Raw genomic sequence first — 23,844 nt, 5'->3', positions numbered from 1 at the left:
GGCATGCACTCAAGGTCTCCTAGTTTCTTCACCCCCTCTTTGATGTTGTCAGAAAGTATTTTATTTAAAACAAAAAGTGCAGGCTTGGGAGTGCAGTGCAAATAATAGACTGATGGCACTTGTCTGAAGTGGAAGGAAGCCACCCTAACCCCTTAATCCCTCAGTGTTAGAGCTTTCAACAGTACTTCTGTTTTATGCACGGTTCTGAAACACGGGTCAGCATTTCAGCTCCCACATACATGTTGAGTATTGTTACTTTCCCCACTTTTGGGTGGGTGTAACTAGGGTCAGGTCACTGGAAGTGGGATATCTAATCAACAGAGGCACCAGCTTCTCCAGAGGATCAGGGATTTTTAAAAACCATCATCATCACTTAAATAGAGATAGCGCCTGCATGATATGTAATGAGACAGAGCTCCAAAGCATAGCTACTGCCACACTAAAATTCCCAATTTGCGCTCTGTGCAGAACAGACCTGCTGATGAGATGGTATCTGCAGGAGTTTCTCTCTTGCAGATCCCAGTGAGCAGTTGGTGAGGCAATATTTTTGGTATCCTGGTCCCATTTTGTTTTAGATATCCTGGTCCTCTTAGCCAACCCTCCTAGTTTTTTTAACGGGTGACCCTGGAATATGAAGTTCCAATGGCTCCTCACTTTGGTCATGGCATGTGTCATAAGCACACAGATATCCCTTAGTCTTATTCCAGCAAACATTACTTATTCTCCCATCTCCACTCCGTGCAGGTGGGATTTCTTGTAATCCTCATTATCGCAGCTGCCAAAGATGGCAGCCAATCAGGGCAGAGTTCCAACAGGAAAAGGAAGTGCTGAGCTGTTGCATAGCAACGCTGGCGCTAGTGTTGACGTGCTTTCTTACTGCTGGATGTCAGTGGTTCTTTTTTTCAGTTTTCTAGTCCGGGCTACAGAAAGGCACAAGCGTTCTCAACCTTATGAAGTCGTGGTGGCAAGCTGTAGTGGAGTTGCGAGGCAGGGAATGATATTCTTGGTGTATACGTGCGAGTTATCTGAAGGGTGTCAACTGCAACTACTGCCTGTACCAGAGATGTGGGGCCTATGGTACCCCAGATGTGGTTTGACTACTACTCGCATCATACCGAATCACTGTCTATGCTGGCTGAAGCTGATGGGAGTTCAGCATCTTCTGGAGTGCCACACTATATTTCTCACTATAAAGATCCACCTTCCAAAGACCAAAAGCCCATGGTTGATAACTACAGTATATCTGCCTCCAGCAATTAATGATTCCGACCGTAATGAAAGGTGGTCTGAACTTTCGTCTTGGCTTCATGATCTTCAAACAACTAACCCAGGACTTCCTCAAATCCTCTTAGGCGACTTTAACGCAAGAATAGGTCCCAACGACGATGCTATATTATCTTCCACAGCACTCCTGGACAATTCCCTGCAGCCCCCCTGGGGAAACAGATGCTCTCTTGATCCCATAACAAATGCGTCGGGGAGGCTGATGGCCCAATTGGCCATCGAAAACGATCTTTGCATCGCAAATGGCAATGTTACTCCCTTGTCCTCGCAGCAGTTAACGTGCATCTCTTCCCGGGGAACCAGTGTTGTCGATTACATTCTATTGACGCCGGAGCTATTCTCAATCTCTACAAAAATGGAAGTGGCTGAATATTTTGGTGGTGACCACCTTCCATTGACTTTAATGTTAAACCTAATAGAGCCATTCTCAGTCCCCTCAAACTATAGTTCCACAGCACAAAGCTACCCTGTATATAAAACAAAGAAATGGACAAGCCTCAGCTCCTTTCTTGCCCTGGACATACAAAAATCACTTGATATACCTACAGTTCTTTCTGACTCAATTCCGCCCGCTGACCAATACCGGAAATTAATTGATGCTTTTTCAACAACTTACATAACCATCACCTCGCCTACCCACCAACACTTCTTCTCTGAATCACCTTGGTTTGACAAGGAATGCAAAGTCCTAAGGCGGCGAATTAGGAAAATGGTCAGAACCATCAAATTTTCCAACGACCCTCAAACCTGTGCAGAGCTTCTAGTTACTAAAAGGACATACAGAAACATGATTCATTGCAAGAAACAGCAACACATCCTTGAGGCTTGGTCCACTCTTCGCTCGGCTGTAGAGAGGCATGACTCCCGCTCCTTTTGGCGCTTAGTTAGGCCTTCGGCACCACCCAATTCAGCTATCCTGATTTCCGCTGACGAATGGATCGCCTATTATTCAGCCAGTTTCGCTTCTCCAAATTATCTTACAGATCACCTTCAATCCCCGTTGGACCTCTGTTCCTGTTCTCTCAGTTCCACCTCCTCAGTAAATTTCACCTCAACCCGCATCTTCAACATCATAATGTCCATGCGAAGGAATAAGGCCCCCGGCCCAGACATGGTCCCGTTGGACCTTTTCCTGACTGATCCTCTTTGGTGGAGTGAACAGCTGACTCCTGTATTCACCGCTATCTCCTCCGCATTAGACATCCCCGACTCCTGGAGAGAAGCTACAATAGTTCCGATTTTCAAAGGCGGCCAGCCAAACATCCCCAGGAATTATCGCCCCATCAGCTTACTATCTATTCCGGGGGAAATATTTGCCGCTGTCTTACTGGAAGAACTTCTTTCATGGGTCCATGAGAGAAACAGTCTACCGCCAGAACAGATTGGCTTCCGGAAGTCAGCATCAACCATGGACCACTGTCTAACTCTTTATCACCTTGCCAGTAAATACACTGCACCAAGGCAAGGCCACCTGTTTGCCGCTTTCATGGACCTGGAGGCCGCCTTTGATTCCATTCCTAGGCAGAGATTATGGTCCAAACTTGCCCATCTGGGAATTGATCCGCACCTCCTCTCCCTAATTATTTCCCTCTATTCAAACACCACAGCTCGCGTTCGAATTGGTCCCAACGGCTCCCTTACCACTCCATTCCCAATGGCCAGGGGTGTCCGACAAGGTTGTCTCTTGGCCCCTTTACTGTTTAATCTTTATCTTCATGATGCCCTTTCCCCTTTGAAGCTAGCAACTAAGTATCCTCCTCACTTAGCAGGCCACCCCGTTGCTTCCCTTTTCTATGCGGATGATGCCGTCATCTTATCCAGAACAGCTGCGGACCTAGCAAATGCAGTTAATGCATTTATCGCCTATTGTAAGGTGGAAGCTCTTAATATTAATTATAAAAAATCTAAAGTTCTCCACTTCACTCGTTCCCGCAAACTCAAGCTGGAGCCGCTTAAGATCACAGGTGGCTACTTAGAAAAGGTAAAAGCCTTTAAATATCTAGGCTTAATATTTACTTATAATCTCTCCTGGACCACCCATCTACAATCTGCCTCTCTTGCTGCAACCACGACCTCTAATGCCATTGTCTGATTTTATCACCAGAAGGGCGGCAAATACCTTCCAGCAGCAATTCAAATATTTAATGCCAAAGTTGTCCCTAAATTATTATATGGCTGCGAAGTATGGACTACAGCAATATCAGGTAACTTGGATCGCCCACTTCACATGTTTCTGAGATCTCTTTCCGGCGTCCCGAGATGTGTCTCAGGTGCAGCCCTACGACTTGAGTTCGCCCAGCCCTCAATTGTAAAACGAGCATGGAGTCGAGCCATTTCCTATAGCTCCCACCTACTAGCATCGGATGCTCGAATTAGAGGTGGTTTCTCCAATTTGATCCTAAGAGATATTCATAATTCTCCTTGGAAAACTACAATTAATCTCAAATTCCGCTCTCTTCTCAATTTGAACCGTAAAACTGTTTTTAACTTAGAGTGTATTAGCCCGGCGGCCCTACCTCTAATCAAAAAGAAGCTACAGCAACTTGACTTCTCTAACACAGCTTCCCATGCAAGAGGGCCGTGTTCAGGCTTAGCCCTAGCTATTCCACCCCCTGAAGGGATCCCTCTATACTGCTTCACAATTCCTTCGGAGGCTAAGCGAAGGGCCTTTACCTGTGCCCGTCTCAACTGCTTTCCTACAGCAGTTCTGTCGGGTCATTACTCCAGAGTTCCCATCGCAAATAGAACATGCTCCTGCAACGACACGGCTCTGGAGACTATGGAACATGTAATGCTCTTCTGTCCCAACTGGACAGATGAAAGATCTCGGTTTCTAACTCCTCTCGTGAACAAGTTTCATCTCCCAATCCAGCCCTGGATAGTGTCCCTTCTTCTGCAGGATTCTGACTGTTGGATTACCGAGATGACAGCTAATTTCCTGCTTAGTGTGATGAAGAGGAAAGCGGCACCAACTCCTTCTTTAACACCACAGATGTAGTCGATATGCCGCACAATCGAACGTGTTTTTGTATTCTCTGTCACTCGATGTTTTAAATCCCCCGTAACTTTTGTTATCCTCATTTTCTCAAAGTATTCCCCCAGGACGACATCCACTTTTATCTCCCCACCCCCATTTTATGTTGTTATTTCTATGTATATTATGCTATGGCCGTATGGCTAATGCAATAAAATCGATTGAAAATCGATTGATACTACTCGCATCATACCGAATCACTGTCTATGCTGGCTGAAGCTGATGGGAGTTCAGCATCTTCTGGAGTGCCACAGGTTCTCCAGTTCTGGCTCACCACCCTCTTTTATCAGACAAGGGCTGCAAACCTATATCCACTTACCTGGGAGTGAGCCTCACTTACTTCTGAGTGGACATGCTGCAGTATAAATTACCATATTCCAACAGGTCTAAAGAGTGTGCCAATGCAAGAGTGTTGCTTGACGGTTTGGAATCTTACCCCTGCCTTTGGGCTAAAGGGAAAGGCAGAAAAGCACTGTGGCCTGGAACCAGTTTTGCAGTTTGAATTTGGGAGAGGTGGAGAGACTAAAGAGTTTTAGGTGGAGCCAGCTAAAACCAGGATGCAGAAGCTGCCTGAGGTGTGCTGGGCTGTGACAAACAGGTTTTCTGTCTCCAGCTTCTATATTTGTTGGTAAAAAGAATGATAAATGTCACTATTAAGTCTTCAGTGAGGTCTTGTTCAAAAGGAAACTAACATAATACATTGAAGTCGGTATAGAAATAATGTATATAAATGTCTGTTAGGAAAAATAAACTGGGAGTGCTTTGTATAAAAGGAAAGTAACGTAATACAAAAGAGAACGTAATTCAGAATCTTACTCTGCTCCCACAGCTAATGCTAATTTAGAAGGAAGTACTTGTAATCCACGAGGGACGCAGGTGGCGCTGTGGGTTAAAGCCTCAGCGCCTAGGACTTGCCGATCGAAAGGTCGGCGGTTCGAATCCCTGCGGCGGGGTGCGCTCCCGCTGCTCAGTCCCAGCGCCTGCCAACCTAGCAGTTCGAAAGCACCTCCGGGTGCAAGTAGATAAATAGGGACCGCTTACCAGCGGGAAGGTAAACGGCGTTTCCGTGTGCGGCTCTGGCTTGCCAGAGCAGCGATGTCACGCTGGCCACGTGACCCGGAAGTGTCTCCGGACAGCGCTGGCCCCTGGCCTCTTGAGATGGGCGCACAACCCCAGAGTCTGTCAAGACTGGCCCGTACGGGCAGGGGTACCTTTACCTTTACCTTTACTTGTAATCCACAGGTGGCGCTGTGGGTTAAACCACAGAGCCTAGGGCCTGCCGATCAGAAGGTCGGTGGTTCGAATCCCCACGACAGAGTGAGCTCCCGTTGCTCGGTCCCTGCTCCTGCCCACCTAGCAGTTCGAAAGCACGTCAAAGTGGGAAGGTAAACGGTGTTTCTGTGTGCTGCTCTGGTTCGCCAGAAGTGGCTTAGACATGCTGGCCACACGATCCGGAAGCTGTACGCCGGCTCCCTTGGCCAATAAAGCGAGATGAGCGCCGCAACCCCAGAGTCGACCACGACGGGACCTAATGTTCAGGGGTCCCTTTACCTTTACTTGTAATCCTTAACTAGACCAGGAGTTAAAATCCCATTGATTCTCTCATTTTCCTTCTATATCTTCCCTTCCTCTCCTCACTCTCATTGAAAGTACTTCTGAAAACATCATTGTCTTCCTGTGGATGATGCCACAATGAAAGCTTTTAACAACAGGGGTTTTCCTAAGACAGGGGCAGCTGGGAAGGGTGGAGGCCAGGCTTGAAGGATTTAAGGGGAGAGGGGGCGTGGTGGAAGGATGGAGAAAGTATAAGAGCCTGAAAAAGAAAAGATGGCCACCACACAAATTGGGAAGCCTACACTAGGCTAATTCAAATGGAGAGCCCCAAAGAAATTAAGACACCCCCAGTTCTCCACCCGCAAGAATCCAGGTACAGACAAGCCCATCCAGCATGTCAAGTCTCCCAGTCATTATCAATTACAAGCAGATCTGATGAACTAGACCAAGGTGAGAATGCTGTTTGAAATGGTATAAAATGAGATACGTATATGTCTTTTGTTGCTTTTAAGACAGTCAGGTTTGCCAGTTTCTTTTGGGCTGGGTGGGGGAACTAGCCCTCGTTCTTGGTAATCTGAAACAAAAGTGAAGTGTAAAAACTTGGACGATAGACACATTCTGAAAGGGCACAGAACTAAATATAGTTCTGCTCTGGTGTTGCTTGCATTTGAGAATTTCTGCTAGAAAAATGCCCCCCCCCAATGAAGGATTTCTCCCTGAAAATGTGTTAGGTGTGGAATAAAGCCCATTTCTAGTACCTGGAGTTCTTCCCCTCTTTTTCTGCATGTATTTAGATATGTCCAGAGCAGAACAACCTTTCTTAGATATGTGTTATATATGTGAAGGTTGGAAAAAAACCTATAAATGCAATCTGTTCTTTTGCATACCATAGATAACTGGAATTGCTAACAGGTTCCTAAAAGCAAATGCTTGAGAACCTCAAGGTCTCCTTGTGACACTAATATTTGTTTCTGATTATCTTCCTTCTTCCCACTTGTTTACCGCTTCTGTCCGTCTGTCCAGATTTCTGGCAGTATGTCTCTGTGCCTCTCACCTGTTTCCTGTACCGAGGTTGTCTTTGAGCAACCAGACTAACCAGTTCAAGAAATCATATTGTAACCTCCATGGCTGACCTAGCACAACAGCAGAAATGCAGAAAGTGTGGTTGAGGGCAAATGCAGAATTTATTTGACCTGTCTGCTTATGCTTATCTATGCATCTGGGCCAGCGCTGCTGGGTTATGTTAGCTGAGAAGTAAATCTCACTTGGTTGGAGCGAAATTCTAACGTATGGCAGTCAATTTTTCAGAAGCCCTACTGCACGTATGTGGAAAACTTAGCACATTTTAGGTGGGTTGGGCATGGAGCTAATTGTAAGCTCCCAGCTCCACCTGCTTCCGTATGTTCAGAATGATGCCTAAATTTGTGCTTACCATGTGTGCATTCCGATGCATGGCAAAATTTACACACCATTTAGACGTTATGGTGAGTATGTCAGTGTTGGTGAATTTTGTGTACAGGGCCTCTTAGAGGCAGCTCTTAAGTTATGGAGCTGATTAGTGAATGAAAGGGAAAGTATGGGAAAAGTACATGTACAGGAAGCAGAAGTTCAAAGTTGCACTCCCCAACATCTCCAGTTAAAAGATATCTCAGCAGAACTGAGAAACAGCCTTGGAGACTTGGCCACCAGTCAAAACAGACATCAGTGGGCTAGACAGAGGAAATCGTGTGACTTTGTAAAAGCAGTGTTATATGAAAATACTAGGTCATTGTGGAAATGGCATGGTTTTTAGAACACAGAACGCCAGCAGTTATTGATCAGAAATTCAGCTAGAGAAAACTTGTCTGTCAAAAAGAGGCTTTTGGCTTGTGAGGTTAAACCTATTGCCAGAAATGTCTGATGAATACAAACCTTTGCCTTCCCTCTGTAAATGAATATCCTTGTGTATGAATGATTGCTAGGAAAATGATAAAGAGTCAGCAAAAAGAATCTTGAAGCCTTACTCTGTGGGGATACAGACACAATTCCTGGGATTCTAGCTGTCCCAGAAAGCATCATTCCATACAGTCTGAGCATTTTATTTGATAACAGAGGAATTTTGCTCCATCAGTATCTTTATATTTGGGGAGGGGGGAGCAGGACAGTGGGGGCAGTGACCCTTCCTGAATTTCAGATCATAAAAACCATAATGTAAGAATATAACAAATGCCTTGCTGGATCAGACCAAGGTTCCATCTTCATTCAGCATCTCATCAATCTAATTTTCCCACTTTATTGTTCCAAAGCTATTGTTATTACGGGGCTTAAGGTTTCTAGCTAGATATACTCCTAACCTTTTTGGCTCACCACAGTTGTTATGAACAAATCCAGGCTGCCCTGCGTTGATAATATTGCCATAGTAGTCAGCTAAAGTAAGATATGAAGTGAAAATTATTGCAACAAATGCTCTTACAGCACACTAATTTTCAATTTACTGGGCCATAAAACCTTCCTGTGTGCATTCTTCTTCCCATCCATCCATCCATCTGAAATGGCAGCTCTACATCCACCCCCTAAAAAAGAAGTCCTAAAAAAAGATTACTTGCTGAATTATTGAATCACATTTTGTTCCCTTACAAATCTTACCAGAACCGAATTCAGCAATTCACCTGCTTTATGGAAGCTAATTTAAAAATAATGCCACGATGTCACTTTGTATAAGGTGCGTCTCCCCTAGTTTTTAAAGAAACAGGCCAGCAATTTTGTTCCTGTCAAAGTTAATAGCAAAACTCCCATTCATTTGAGTGGTGCAGGATTGCAACCAATTATCATGAATATCACAGGCATTACCTACCCTGGAAGATGCGGGTATAAAAGCAGGCTGGTTCTTGGTACATAATCTGGTTTCTACTGGTTCATTAAAGCTTTTCCTGTTGTGAAGTGTTGCAAGACCTTTTACCTGAATGTGCCTGAGCGCATTGCAAAGGACATCTCTATAAAATAGGCAAACTAAAACAAAACAAAAAAGAATTAGGAGTACAGGAAGCTGTGTATTTAGCTCAGTTTTGTCTACTACTCTGGCCGGCAGCAGTTATCCAGGGTCTCAGGCAGAGAATCTTGCCTGTCTGGTCTATTTTTGACCGCTGATGCCAGACCTTGATACTAGGTAGACTCTACTGCTTGCCAAACATAATGATGTACCATTGAGCTATGTGGCCCTTTCCTGAACCATAAATGTGATTTATTAAAGTTGATTATTTACCTAGGGACAAAATTTATGGAAGCTTGCTTGCCTCCTTCTTGACAAAAGTTGTCTTCCACTTCTGCCCTCAGAAGTAGGCACGGAAAAGTTGCATTGCTGATTACTGCACGGGTATTGTTGTTTTAAAAAACACCGTGCTGTCCCGTCCTTGTTTTGTTATTTTTATTTTTTCGATGCGTGCATGCAGCTCCTCCCTGCCTTTTGTTCCTCTGCTTTAAACAAGCGCCCCTGCCCACACACATTCCTGTGAGCTTGGTTCAGAGGACATCCCTCCTCTCCTTTCGTTCCAAGATTGGCTGCGGTAGCTAGGAACGCGCGTCGTCTCTCACACCGCCCGGGCCTTGTTTTTGCTTCCCTTTTACACCAGGTAAGGGAGAAGCGATTGCTCAAACGCGAAGCCAGCACGTGAAAGGGAGACACTCACAGCAACGGAAGCGGCAGGCAAATGCGTTAAAGGGTCGGCTGTCAAACTTCCTGAACTCTCATTTATTATAATGAATTTGCCATTGATCGCGACTCCTCGTCTCTCCGCCTTTTCTTTTCACCCAGACACGTGAAAGCACGATCGTAGGTATACCTACGATCCTGTTGGAAGAGGCGTCGGTTGCAGAAACGCAAACAGGATCGTATACCCACGACCGTGCTTTCACGTGTCAAGGTGAACAACGGACTTCTGAGCACTTTGAAGAGATGTCAGTTGCAGAAACGCAAAGTGCTCAGAAGTCTCTCCCCCCCCCCCGCACTGGTTTTTTTTTTTGGGGGGGGGGAGGTTAAGGGATATGAACGTGAGAAAGCCACCATCTTCCTTATAAGCCAAACCCCATTCAAAACCCATCCTTTTGAAATAAATATCCCTGTTTTGGGTATGTACCCTGCGAACTATTCCGTTTCCAGATCATGTAGCGAAGGGGAGAGGCGCCCCCCCCCCCCAATAACTATAAACCCATAAAAATACATGGCAATCTGAGGTTCTGCTCCCCTAACAAAATACCTCCCCCCCAAAAAAAAAAATCCTGGCTACGCCCATGCTTCAGATTGGTAAAATTCCCCTTTCGAATTTAATACCAGCCTGGGGACAATGGTGTTTACGCGACACGTGCCTCGGAAACTCATGCAAACAACATTCCGAGGCCCCGCCCCCTTGCGTTCTGCCAGCAGCGCGCGGACCCGCCCCCCCCATCCGCGTTCGGCTGAGGACACGCCGCTCCCCGATTGGCCGCGGGGATCGCCTCAGATCCCCTCCTCCCCGCGCTGAGTCACAGCACAGCAGCCAAGCAAAAAGGCGCTCAAGGTTCTGCGGGAAGGGCCCTGCTAAGGGGAGATCCCGACGGCCAACTGCAGTCAGACACGTCCAGCAACCATTCGTCATATTTCGCCTTGATAGGCTGAAGGAGCGCGGTAGTGAGCAGTCCAACGATAAGCTCGCCACGGCTAGCCCAAGCTCAAATCCATAACACCCCTTTTTTTACTTGGTCTTTTTTGTTAGGGCTGTGTCTCCTTAGAAGAGTTGTTTGGGACTATAACTCCCATCATCCCTAGCTAGCAGGACCTGTGGTCAGGGATGATGGGAATTGTAGTTCTAAAAAAACAGCTGGAAACCCAAGTTTTGGAAACTGCTAGAACTTCGATCTGAGCATGTGCAGAGTACTCTTCTTCACTTCGAGTAGCAGTTGGAAGACTGTACACACCTGGAGTATGGGTTGTGTGAGACTGTGCAAAGGAGGGTAGGGTTTTGACTGATGTGCATAGGAGAGGATTTTGGCAGGTGTAGCTTATCAGGAAGGTTTTAGACATGAAACGACTCCAGAAATTTGCAGTTCTCTGTGGCTTCTGGGATGTGCAGGTGATTCCAGGAAAGCGACTCCATTTTGAAATTAAAATATTTTACTGTACTGTAAATGCTCTTGTGGGGAAAAATATGTTATCTTTAGGTAGAAGAAAAACAACCCAGTAAATAGGATTAATGTATAGCTTTACTCCCAGTGGGGTGATATTCTGAAATCAGGAATATATATATATATATATAGGCAATGCTTTGATATTCTAGATTACGGAGCATCTTGTTTAAACAAGTCAAAAAATGCTGTCACCTTGGTCATAAAACCATTTTCACAAGTGATGCAGTTTTATTGCTTATAACCTGGTAGTCATCACAATATAAAACACGGGAGATTGACATATAACAAACGAGAAGAGAAATACAATTAAGTAAGTATAAACCAAAGTGAAGGAGCAGCACTATTCAAACTGGATTGCATCCCTTGTGATATGCAATCTATGCGCAAATGGTGCTTACTTTTAATTGCATCTATGCCGTCCTTGCATCTGTAATTTGAATATATGAATGGCAATAACTAATAATGTACATTTGATTTCAAAATATCTCATCTCATCAACCACAGTCATTAATCACACATTCTATATCAAGGCTACTTAATATAGAGCCCACCAGTGTTTTGGACGACAACTCCCGTCATCTCCAGCCAGAAAGAGCAATGGTTATGCGTGATGGGAGTTGTAGTCAACAACATCTGGAGGGCACTATGGAGGCTACCTCTATTCTGGACTAAAACATATTGTTATTTAGGGCTGGCACCAGACTAGAGAAGGCTCTGGGGAAATTACTGGGTAGTGAGTCATGCAATATTATTTGGCTGTGATGGCAGTGTGGGCGGCTGAGTTTATATACTATTATTATTATTATTATTATTATTATTATTATTATTTAATGTGTATACTGCCCTTCATCCGAGAATCACAGGGTGCTTTACAATATAAAACCACAAAAATACATGCTATACTAAACAAAACAATAACAGTAACCCACCCTCCAAACTTTAAAAGGCTGTAGATTAGCCAAAGGCCTGGGAAAAGATTTAAATTTTGCACAATGTCCCTGAGTGACACAAGTTTGGGGGCATTGTGGGAAATTACGAACGACTAGATTTAGCCAGTCTAATGCTGTTCAGAGTCCAATATAAGAGAAAAAAAGAGGTGGTTGGGAAGGTAAATTTAGCACTTCAGTTGATACCCCGATAGCTACCTAAAGATGCAAGATGCTGTTATTTGTGTCACTTGTAAATGCTACATTGGTTTATTGTTGCATTAAGCAACAGTCTGCTTAATCATGAGGTGACTGAAGTGAACTGAAAACACGACAAGTATATATTAAATATGTTCAGGTGTGTTGACATATTATTCTCAACGATCAACCAAATAAAGGAGATCTAAAACAAAACAAAACAAAACAAAACAAAACAAAACAAAACAAAACAAAACAAAACAAAACAAAACACCCCCCCCCCTTGTGATAGCTAGAGTGCTTTACTTAAAGAGATACGTACTTGCACATCAAACTTTTAAGCTACTCTGGGTTCTTGACACCCACATTTCCAGCAGTGTCCATCATGAGGACTATTTGCACGTAGGCCCAGGCTCTTAAACAAATTAGAGCATGGTTTCAGTGTTTTCATATGCCAAGAACCTGATCAATCCAGTCATCCGCCATATATTCTCTGATGATCATTCCAAACATGTTATTACTGGCCGCAACAGATTAGTTTCTGGCACGACTTCCGGTCGGCGCCAGCGCTTAATGGCGGTCCGAGCCTCGAGCTCCGAGGCAGGACTGCTCCGTTAGTTCGGGTCTCACCCGCTACGGCAAGCGGGGGACCCCTAAAATCACAGGCGCGGAGCCTGTGAACAAAGGAGATTCGGTGGGCACCCTTTGCGCCCCCCGGTACTGTGAGGGAGCCTTTTTAAAGGCTTCTGAGCGGCATCGGGGTAAGCGCGGTGCTGAGAGTCGTCACCCAGCTAGCGGAGTGAAGCCGCGTCGCCATGAGCGGAGAGCGCCGATTCCTTCCTGCAATTGGAATTTGACCACAACACCCGTGAGTAAGATTGGAAAAGTAACGGGACTTTTAAAAAATAAAATTGGCTGAAAACGGGAAAGGCAAAAATTAAGGAAGTCTGCCTCCCCGGAACTGCAGAAGGAATAAAGCAACGAAAATCAAGCTGCACTTAAAGGGAACCTTTCTAATTTTTTTAAGCTGTCAAACTGACATCGGACTTAAAACCTCCCCCCAGACTGGCAGGAGAAGGGGGGAAGGGATTGGAACGTTGTTAATCTGCTGGAAAATTAATGGAAAATTAAGACCTTCCATTGCCAAATCCCCTGGGGTCGGGCTGCCCAAACAAGACACCTGGGACGTGGACTGTCAAACTTTGAGAAGTGGGGACTTGTTTGCAAAAAAGTTATCGGACCTTAGATGTACTTTGCTGCATTTTGGCCACATAGAAAAATAGAGACTTTACAATTTGGACATTGGAAACTTTTGGCTACTGTTATACTCCCTTGCTTCTTTGTTGTTTTTCCATCTTTGCCATTTGGATACAATTGAATGCTCCCTCTAGAGGGCTCTATCTGAAACTGTTGCACTTGAAAAAGTAACAGTGGGATTTTCCACTTGGGAATCAACTCTGTGAAAACGACCTTGAGGATATGAGTGCCCCTACAGAAGAGATAGTAACAAGGCAGAAAGCAAAACAATCTCACAAGAAAAGGGCCTCTATATCAGGAACTGCAGCTGTGCAGGAAAAAACACCAGCTTCTATGGATCCTATGACTCAGGCTCTACTTAAAATAAATCAATCCCTGGAAGCATTGACAAAACTTTCGACAGAGAATTCTAAAAAATTAACAGAGTTGACAACAAGGTTGGATGTGAATACGGCTAGTGTCGCATCGAACACAGATTCTATAAATAGATTAATTCAGGAAAATTCAGAAACACGAAAGATTGCAGAAAGTGCAAAAATAACAGCTGAAGAGACAAGGGAAAAATTTGGGCCTATTATTAAAAAAGTGAATGAGCATGATGCAGCCCTCTCCTTACTGGAACTTCAACGTAAAGAGAAGAATTTAAAATTTAGATTGGTGCCTGAAGTGGAAGGGGACAACCTTGTGAAATTTCTCACAGAGAACATCATAACTTTTTGGCGGGAGGAATGGGAGGAAGATGAGGAACTTGAGATAATTTCAGCCTTTCGACTGGGTAGAAGGCAGGATAAAAAACCAAGGGATTGCCTAATTACATTGAGATCAAAAGAAGAAAGAGATAGAATACTGAATTTGCATTACCAAAAGGCACTGGTGATCCAAAATTGTCAGATACAGATTTTTAAGGACATTCCTAAATACATTTTAGAGGTGAGAACATATTACAAGAGTTTAGTAGACCTGCTGAAGAAAAACACCATACCATTCAGATGGGAATTTCCACAAGGATTGTCCTTTAACTTTAATGGAAGGAAGATTAAAATAAAAACAATTCAGGACAAAGAACTATTTCTAGAGAAGTATCTGGAGGATTTGCAGAAAGGAACCGTGGAGGAGAGGGAACCACCCGATATAGCAAATTTGTCATTTGGACTTTCATTACCACCATCGGAGGAAGAGCAGAAGCTTGGAGCAGTTGGAGGAACAGCTACTTAAATACAAAATGTCTCTGCAACTCCTTAGTTGGAACTGTAATGGTTTGAACCTTCCTCGGAAAAGAAGACAGGTTTTTCACATTTTGAAGAAAGAACAATTAGACATAATATGTTTGCAAGAAACCCATATTGCCAGGATACATAGGAAATTATTAATAAATAAGAGACTCGGTCAAGAATTCATCTCATCAGACAAAGTAAAGAAAAGAGGTGTGGTGATCTATGCAAAGGAAAAGTTGGCTCCAAAATTGATATTTAAAGATGAACAAGGAAGATACCTGGCAATTGAAATACAAATTCAAGGAGAAAAGATATTAATTGTGGGAGTTTATGCCCCAAATGAAGGGAAGGCTGAATTCTTTAGGAAGTTGCATGAGACATTAGTTGACTTTTTAGATTATAAAATCCTAATGATGGGAGATATGAACGGAGTTGTCTCAACAAACATGGATAAAGCACAGAGACAAGTGATCTCGAAAGAAGGGAGACTACCAAGGATCTTTTTTGAAATGACTGAAACAATGGACTTGATTGACATTTGGAGAACAAAGAATCCTTTAGAGAGAGAGGGAACTTTCTTCTCAGAAGCAAAAATGACATGGACAAGAATAGACCAAATTTGGATTTCTAGCAGTCTGGCGTCAAGAACAAAAAAAGTAGAAATCTGCCCAAAAACGTGCTCCGACCACAACGCGGTCAAGATGGAGATGAAACTAACAACTACTGGTTCCTTTAGATGGAGAATGAATGACACCCTATTTAAGGACGAAGAGATCCACAAGAAGGCCCTTAAAACATTAAAAGATTATTTTGAGATCAACAGGAAAACAGATGTGGAAAAAAGAATAATTTGGGACGCAAGCAAAGCCGTGATGCGAGGTTTCCTAATTCAACAAAACTCTATTAAGAGGAAGCAACAAAATGAAAAGAAGGAAAAAATTTTAGAAAAAATAAAAGAAGGAGAGAAGAAGTTGAGGTCCAAACCAAAGTCTCATGAGATTTTGAGAGAAATAAAATTTCATCAGATGCAATATATGGAACTCATGAACCAACAAATAGAATGGAAGATAAAGCAAATGAGACAAAAAACTTTTGAATCAGCGGATAAATGTGGGAAACTTCTGTCATGGCAATTGAAAAAAAGGCAGAAAATGAATACGGTAACAAGTTTAGAAATGGATGGAAAGATTATCCACAAACCCAACGAGATCAACAATTGTTTTCAAAGCTTTTTTAAGAAATTGTATGCACAAGGGCCAACCAACGAGCAAGAAATAGAAGAATTCATCAGAAAATACGGTTTACCAAAAATCTCAGAACAAAGTAAAAGGATCTTAAACGAGGAAATAACAGAACAAGAAATAGAGGGTGCCATTCAAAATATGAAACTGGGAAAATCACCAGGACCAGATGGCCTGACGGCCAAATATTACAAAATGCTGAAAGAATGGCTGATACAACCATTGAAGGAAGTTTGCAATGAAATTTTGAAGGGGAAAAAGGCACCTGAATCGTGGAAAGAGGCTTTCATCTCACTTATACCGAAAACAGAGACTGAGAAGAACCAAGTTAAAAACTACCGCCCTATATCTTTACTTAATGTGGATTACAAAATTTTTGCAGACATTTTGGCAAAAAGATTGAAAAGAGTGTTGGCAGAAGAGATTCATAAGGACCAAACAGGCTTTCTCCCAGGTAGACATATGTCAGACAATGTGAGGAACATTATAGACATTTTGGAGCTGCTGGACGTTGACATTAATAGGAAAGCAGTTTTGATTTTTGTGGATGCGGAGAAAGCCTTTGACAACATTTGTTGGACATTTATGAAAAAGAATCTCCAAGGGATGGGGGTAGGTCAAGGTTTTGAAAACGGTATAGGTGCAATATATTCTCAACAAAAAGCCAAATTAATTGTAAATAACGTGGTAACAGAAGAAATACCTATAGAAAAAGGTACACGACAAGGTTGCCCAATATCCCCTTTACTTTTTATATCAGTCCTGGAGGTTTTGTTAAATATGATCAGAAAGGACCAGTTGGTTAAAGGAGTTCAGGTCGGAGTTAGACATTATAAATTAAGAGCATTTGCAGATGATTTAGTATTGACCTTGCAACAGCCAGACACTAGTACTAAAAGAGTTTTAGAACTAATTGAAATATTTGGTCGAGTAGCAGGTTTTAAATTGAACAGACAAAAAACGAAAGTGTTGGAAAAAAATTTAACAATGGAAGAAAGAGAGAGTTTTCAGAATGAAACAGGCTTGGAAATAACAAAAAGGGTAAAATACCTAGGGGTAAACTTAACATCTAAGAATGTGAATTTATTTAAGGATAATTATGAAAAATGTTGGTCAGAAGTTAAAAAGGATCTGGAAATATGGTCAAGGCTGAAACTTTCCTTGTTAGGCCGAATCGCTACTATTAAGATGAATGTATTGCCTAGAATGCTGTTTTTATTCCAGACGCTGCAGATTGTGGACAAGATGGATTGTTTCAAGAAGTGGCAGAAAGATATATCAAAATTTGTCTGGCAGGGCAAAAAGCCCAGAATTAAATTTAAGATTTTAACTGATGCAAAGGATAGAGGGGGGTTTGCCCTGCCGGACTTAAGACTCTACTATGAATCAGCAGCTTTCTGCTGGTTGAAACACTGGCTACTTCTTGAGAATACTGACATTTTGGATCTGGAAGGGTATGACAATAGTTTTGGTTGGCATGCATATTTATGGTACGACAAGGTAAAGGTGTATAAAAGTTTTAAAAACCATATTGTAAGGAAAGCATTGTATAACGTTTGGATTAGATACAAAGATTTGTTGGAAAGCAAAACCCCTAGGTGGGTGTCACCAATGGAAGCTAGGGAAGTAAAAAAGCTTAATATGGATTCTAAATGGCCAAAATATCATGAGATTATAGAATACGATGGTGAAAGGGTGAAACTTCAGAGTTATGAGAAACTAAAACCTAAGGTTCGAGACTGGTTGCATTACCATCAGATAAATGAGACGTTTAAACAGGACAGGAAAATAGGATTTCAGAAAGAGAAGTCAAAATTAGAAACAGAATTGTTGGAACCCAATACTAAGAATTTATCAAGAATGTATAACTTGCTGTTAAAATGGAATACACAGGATGAAACGGTGAAATCAGCTATGATTAAATGGGCACAAGACATAGGTCATGATATTATGTTTGCTGACTGGGAACAGTTATGGACCACCGGTATTAAATTTACTGCATGTAATGCTTTAAAAGAAAATATTATGAAAATGATCTACCGGTGGTACATGACCCCAGTCAAGCTTGCAAAAATTTATCATTTGCCTAATAATAAGTGTTGGAAATGTAATGAGACTGAAGGCACTTTCTACCACCTTTGGTGGACCTGCCCAAAGGTTAAAGCTTTCTGGGAAATGATCTATAATGAAATTAAGAAGGTCCTTAAGTGGACTTTTCCTAAGAAACCAGAGGCTTTCCTCTTGGGTATGGTGGGCCAAGTGGTGTTAAGGAAGGATAGGACATTCTTTATGTATGCCACTACAGCAGCAAGAATTCTACTGGCAAAGTATTGGAAGACGCAAGAACTACCTACTCTGGAAGAATGGCAAACAAAGGTGATTGACTTTATGGGACTGGCTGAGATGACGGGCAGAATCCGGGACCAGGGGAAAGAGACAGTGGAAGAGGACTGGAAGAATTTCAAGATATATCTTAAAAATAATTGTAAAATTGAGGAATGTTAAGATGTCAGGGGGTAAGAAGTAAAGAATTGCAGCAGTAAACAAAAAAAAAACTTAAGAAATATTTATGAAAAAGAACTAAGACAATGGACTTAAGGGTTGCTAAAGAATTTTAAACAAGGATGCAGGGATAGGGAGGTATGGGGAAGTCAAAGAAAAAAGGCTATGAACCGATGATTATGAAGTAATACTGTGTTACATTGTTCTTCATTTTATGTGTGGAAAATTAATAAAAATCATTATAAAAAAAAAAAACAGATTAGTTTCTGGCACGAAGGACTTTTAAATTCCTTCATCTTATGTACATCCTCTCACACCAGCCATCTGATGTTATTCCCATTTTACAGGTCAAGGAAATGTGACCAAGAAATTGCTGTTTGCCAGACAGGTTTGTAGGGATGCCCTCCATACTCCTAGGCCTATCAAAAACTGATACCCTCCCTCGCTCACTTCTGATGCTTTAGAAACAGTTTCCTGGTTATTATGGAGTTTCAAGTCATCAGATACCCAAGTCATAATAATAGATTCCAGCCCAAGCCACCAATGTAAAATATGTGTGGTGAACATGTGGTTCTCTATGATTCTGCTGGACTCAGACTCCAACTCCCATCAGCATGGCTAATGGTGAAGGATGATGAGAGTTGTAGTCACAGGCTACCCATCCATGATGAAAGGGCCTCACTAAATAAGATAGTGGAAATTAGTGACTGAATCCCTTGTTGCCTTAAATTTTCCACAAATAGCTACAAATAGCTATTTGTGTAAATTTTCACACACACACACACACACACACACACACACACACAGAGAGAGAGAGAGTGTAAAACAATAAAATTCCTAGGTCATTAGCTCCCTATCTGAAAACCTGTGGAGCAGATATTCCCCATTCAGCTGTCCCCCCTCCCCCATACAATCCTTAAAATAAAAGTTGTTATCAGAAGCGGTATGCAAATAATTTTATGCCTCTAAATTTCACGCTCGGATATTAATTTTAGAACTTTAGGAAAGTGATTTGTGGGTGCCATCACAAAATGGCTGGCACTTTGGTGGGGGGCAACATAGCTAGTAAAAAAATGGCTGCCGTTGCCAAAACACTCACAGTATTTACGACCACAACAAGAGGTCAAAACAGTAATGTCTGCCTTAGTAAAAGGCAGTAAAAAAGCCACTTTGTCTGAACCCACAGTGTTCTGTTCTAACCCACTTCACAGAAGGCAAGCCAATCAATTTCTCAAAATCACATCTCAATAAAACTTTGTACTGCATACATCCTTTTTCTGCCCTGGCCCATCTTTCCAAGGCCCTGAATTCTCACCCCCCAACCCCTGAATCCTCCATTTTTTTGAATGGTGGCATTCAATTAGAATGGCCTTCTTTTCTTTTCTATACTGGTGGCATCTAATTAGGACTGTAGACTAGAGAGACAACATGGAAGAGTTCTAATTGGACCGTCTGCTGGTAATTTCCCATAAGAATTGCTCTTCACCTTCTCTCCACTCTGCTGACCAAATGTGCTTTTTTAAAAAGTGCTCAAGCATTTTAAAGAGTTGAAGATGACATGCCCCTTAACACTTGTGCACGCTGAACTATATTTTGTGAATCTCTGACACATGGCAAACTGCAAGTGTCAAATCATTCACAAGAGCGCTTCTGGCAATTTAAGCCGGAAGATTTAACTGTGAGAAAGGCAACTTGAGACATAGTGATCCTTATGTGGATGAGACCCATCTCTCTCTCTCTTGGCTCTATTTCAATTTGTACGAATTGAAAAAAATAAAACAAAACCCGCAAACGACCGCTCTTACAGGATCCAAAACCGCCGTGACAGACGCAAGACACTCACAATTTTGTTTAATGACTAAAACCCTGCTTGTTCGTTTCAGTTTGCAACCCAGAACCTCTGATTTTAACTCTTGCAAAGCTCTCTGCGTCCATTTCATTAGGGTAACCACCCACCCGCATTTTGGTGCAATTTCGCAAGCGACGGACGGTTTTGCCACTGTTTTCAATGCTTGCCTGTCAAAAATCCCCATGAATTTACCATGCTAGTTTGGGCCTGTCTGTTGTGGTCTATGGCTTGCAGCAAACTCCTATCTACACCTGCAAGATATAGCTGGAGTGGGGTCAGAAGTGGGGCAAATATAGGAAGATGCTTCTGGTAGATCTAGCCTTGGGTAACCATAACCACAGCTGTTGCGATGGATGTCAGGATTTCTCCTTGATCCCCCTTCCTGCCTCCCTTCTTGAGGTCCCTCCTACAGGGCGGTTACCAGGCTGCCTATGTGGGATGAATTGACATTGCTGCAGCAGCCTGTTTGCATACAAAGCAAGGCTCTGGCCGGTGCCTGACTTGCCACTGCCTAGCTAGCCTCATCCGAAGCCCTTCATTGCTGCGGAGGAGAAGAGCAGTGGCAAGGCAGCTGTCTCTCTGCCTCCCTTGGGGAAAGTTGCTGATGTTTCTCACGGTTGACAGACGGTGCAAGGACAGGTATAAAGCTGACGAAGGATTTGGGGGGCAGGCGGGGGGAAGTTAAGAAGATGGGTTAAGTATTGGGGGAAATAGTACTATTGTGGCAATTCTGTAGGCCGCTGGATTTTTACCTGCACAATGTTTTGCTTAAGATAGTTGCAATTTTTCAGCTTGGGGACAAGCGACCCTTTGTCTCATACTGTCTTGTTTTTTGCCTAAACGGAGTCCTTCTGGAAAAGTACACGTTTGTCCGCCAGGACCAAATCTCTCTGCCACATATGTTTTGGATATTAATCTGCATTTTAGCAAGAGCTCGCATCCTAAAATAGCCGCAGTGGGTGAAGTGGCCTTTCCCCTGATTCTTTGGGTTGATGACTTACAATGACTTATCGAGGGGTATGTGGCGGCAAAGGCTCTGATGCAAGGTGGTGGGGGGTGGGAAGAAAGATGCGAGTACCCTTTTGAGCATGCCTATGGTGGCAAGTGGCAAAAAAAATTGCAGGCCTGGCATAGATTTTAGGCCTCTCTGGAGCCTTGTTGGCGAGAAGAAAAGGGTTAAATGTGAATTCAGACACTCTGTCTCTTGTCTTCCTGTTTGCTAAACTGCTGTCTTGTGTAAAAAGACAGGCTCTTTTGGCCTCGGGAATGGAGAGTTCTGTGACCATTTTGAAGTTTAAAATCAGGTTTTGTAGCAGTTGTTGTTGATCTGTGAAACCCGGCTAAAAGAATGTGTTGTACTGCCACTTTCTTTTCTTTTCTTTTGGGTCTCCTCTTTATCTTTGCTAGTGCATATTCTGTTTTATTGCACAATTGTCTGATACAGATGTGCTTAGACAGTGTTGCTAAACCCAATGTTATTTGTGGGTTTTGAACCTCCGAGCTATATATTCACTCCCATTTACTTTTAAACAGTGCTTTTTGTCCTGGGGTACGCATACCCAGAAACATTTTGTGACTCTAAGTTTGGCCTCATTGAGGGGCAATATTTCAATATGAGCAGGAAAATGAGAGTACCCCTAAACATTTTTTTTAGAAAAAAAGCACTGCTTTTAAATACCTTTTCTTTGGCTTCAAACATCTGTAGAGAGACTTCATGTTTCACACACATACACATACATGCACACACTTGTTTATCAGTATTACAGAAAGGGATGTAATCAAAGCCTCTTTAGTCCTTAGGTGAGGGATTGTTGCCAACAGTTCTAGTATAAAGTCAACTAAAATATTTCGGCATGATCCCCCTAAAGTTGTCCCATTGACTTCATTTGGAACACACTTAATTTAACTGTTGAAATCAGTGGGACTTTTTTTTTTAAGTGCTTACCTTTGATTGGAAATCCCATTTTTTTTCTTTTGGGAAAATTCATGTAGAACTTGGAGATAATTTAATTTGAAAAACATTACCATTTCCTAAATAAATCATTTGCTTCTCACTGAGGAAAAGAGGGATAAGATACCCTTTTCAGATTCTATGTTTGAATTCAACTGTTTATATTGAAATAAATTAAACCAAATTAATTGGATAGTACATATATAATAAATTATCATAATTAGACTGGCCCCCTTTTTCATAATGAAAATCGAAATAGGGATGCTTTTTCTGTATTTTAGAGACAAGTTCCACTGGAACCAATGAGGCAAGTTAATGGCAACTGTCATATCCTGTTGAGAGTCTGTGGTTAGACTGGGGGAGATAAGGTTCAAAGTTTACTGGATTGTTAGTTACAGTACTGTCCTGTCCTGCAAACTGACACAGCTGAGAGAGTTGTTGACATCAGAAGAATGGTATTGGTCAATCTGGAATGCCATGAACTCTGTTTTTTGACTCTCGTGCTTTGATTTTTACTGTAAATAGAATTTCTCATTGGCGATCCAGCAAGGCAGAATTCGGAAAGAATCACTACTACAAAAGCCCTTTAAAGAAAAGAATTGGGGAACTGTCCTTGATGGACTGTGCTCCTGTTTTCCATTCCAAATGTATTTATTTAACCATTTTTTTGTGGGTTTGGAGTGGCCTTCTTTGTGCACTCAAATATGACTAAACAACGCACAAAGAGCTCTTTTGGAAGCACTTGGGACCGTTAGGGGATTTTGAAAATGTTAGTAATTTCAACCATGCCCATACATGCTTTAAAGGTTGTTTTATCACACTGGTAAACAAAGGCAAATATTTGAACAACAGCATTCTTGTTTGATACATGTTTTGGCTTTATAAATGGAACTGTGCAGAAGTCATCTGGGATCTTTACAAAGTTCTTTCAGGTGCATAACTGGTCTTCTTTTATCAGCAGTGTTGAGGCTTGTGGCACATCATCATACACAGGGCAAAGGCATGCTTAGAAATAAGATAGAAATTAATTTCAGGCGTGAATAATTTGTGATTGCGGGTGCTGAGCTTTCCTCCTGGGGAACATCCTTTGCTGGAAAAGCATCTTTTTCCTTTGGCATTGACTTTTGTCTCTCTCTTTTGAAGCCATCAGAATGAAACACTCCCTCCCACAGTTAAGAAAGTGTATGCCATTTGCGAGGATGAATTGGGCAGGAAAATGGGACCAGGCTATGAGGGGTGGGGTCCTGCGTACTGGTGGGTCCTATGAATTATGCAAGTTCTCTACTTGTTTAGGTATGCTCTTTCTATTCTGTTTTGTTCTATGGAAAGAGCGACTGAAAGCAAAGTGCTTTTTATCTGTCACATTATCTATGATCGTATTTCTAAATTCCAGACACACCCCTTATTTAACCGCTGGAAAATAAACAGACTAATACTGTCTCAGTGAAAAAAAATATCTTTCTTTCTTTTAAGAATTGCTATTGTTCCCCCATGGAGCTGTCAGCTCTCTGAAAACTGAAACTGTTCATTCAAAGTGAGGAGACAGTGGCAATTTCAAGATTTCTTGCCCTTTCTTGTAAATTGAGGAACATCCAGTTTGCTTTAGGAAACAAAAGCAGCTTTAGGAAAACGATTCCCAGATCTTCTGCTTTTCTGCCTGTCCTCAGTATTTCTGCATGTCGGAATAGTAAAAGC

The 23,844-nt window shown here is 42.4% G+C and overlaps 1 protein-coding gene across 6 annotated transcripts in view; it reads left to right on the top strand.

Moving 5' to 3' along the window:
* Positions 1–23,844, top strand: part of LPIN1 (lipin 1) — a 92,646-nt gene that overhangs the window by 27,117 nt on the left and 41,685 nt on the right. Inside the window, exon 1 of one of the 6 annotated variants that reach the window (XM_079970421.1) lies at positions 6,044–6,322. The exons of 4 other annotated variants lie outside the window; for them this stretch is intronic. The gene's annotated coding sequence lies outside the window, so the exon portion shown is untranslated. Of the gene's footprint in view, positions 1–6,043; positions 6,323–20,653; positions 20,838–23,844 lie in introns of those variants that run through there. One more of the 6 variants, XM_079970422.1, reaches the window with a different exon arrangement.

The sequence above is a fragment of the Podarcis cretensis genome, assembly GCF_951804945.1.
Source record: "Podarcis cretensis genome assembly, chromosome: 3".
Lineage (NCBI taxonomy): Eukaryota > Metazoa > Chordata > Lepidosauria > Squamata > Lacertidae > Podarcis > Podarcis cretensis.
Note: the sequence above shows the minus strand (reverse complement) of the source record. Positions and strands in the feature narration are given on the sequence as shown.